Raw genomic sequence first — 1122 nt, 5'->3', positions numbered from 1 at the left:
TGTATTGGGTTTTTCAATGGTCGTGGAATCCACCGTCATCTTTTTCCTCATAAACCACGACGCTAAATAACCGTCGTTGTTAAAATATACAACGTCATCAACAAATACAAAACGACGTCTTTGTACTGCAAAAAGATCTAAAAAAAGCAATCGAGGATGATAATAGACGACCAACTCTCTAAGAAAACCGTCGTTAAAAAGGAAAAATATGACACAGAGATAGACATACAACGACGAAAATACAAATACGACGACGTTAAATATAATTTTCACGACAATAAAAAATATGACGTCTTTAAATACATTAGAAGACGACGTTATTGATACCTACTACGTCGCCTATATAAAAATAACCGTCGTAAAATAAATTTTCCACTTCGATTTTTCTATAAAAGATGACGTGGAAATAGTTGTCAGTGTCATTATTTACGACGTATGTATTTATAGAGTAGACGTTGAACAACGAAACAACGTTGGTTACAAATATATGAGAGTCGTATTACAAAATTTATACGTCCTATTTTCTGAAACAAACAACGACGATAAATATTAGACGTTGTTAAATAAAACAACGTCGAAAACAAATAAAAACAGACGTGTTTAGTCTGCTAAAGTTCTAAAAAATAGTCGAGGATGAGAATAGACGACCAACTCAAACAAATCACCGTCGTTAAAAAGGAAAAATATGACACATATTAAAAGAACAAGGCCGCAAGATATACATACAACGACGACAACTAAAATACTACGCCGTTAAATATAATTTACCCGACAAGAAAAAATATGACGTCTTTAAATACATGAGAAGACGACGTTATTGAAATCTACTACGTCTCTTATTTACAAAAAACCGTCGTGAAATAAATTTTTCACTTCGATTTTTCTAAAAAAGATGACGTGGAAATAGTTGTCAGTGTCATTATTTACGACGTATACATTTATATAGTCGACGTTGTATTTATATGTATTCATTACTCACGACGCACTTAATAATATAGACGACGTTGAACTTCTAAACAACGTCGGTTCCAAATAAATGAGAGCCGTATTACAGAACATATAGACGCGTAGATTATGATGAGAGCCGTATTACAAATAACGTTGTTTAATTATTATTAGACG

This window comes from Prunus persica, chromosome G8 (genome assembly GCF_000346465.2).
Source record: "Prunus persica cultivar Lovell chromosome G8, Prunus_persica_NCBIv2, whole genome shotgun sequence".
Classification (NCBI taxonomy): domain Eukaryota; kingdom Viridiplantae; phylum Streptophyta; class Magnoliopsida; order Rosales; family Rosaceae; genus Prunus; species Prunus persica.
Note: the sequence above shows the minus strand (reverse complement) of the source record.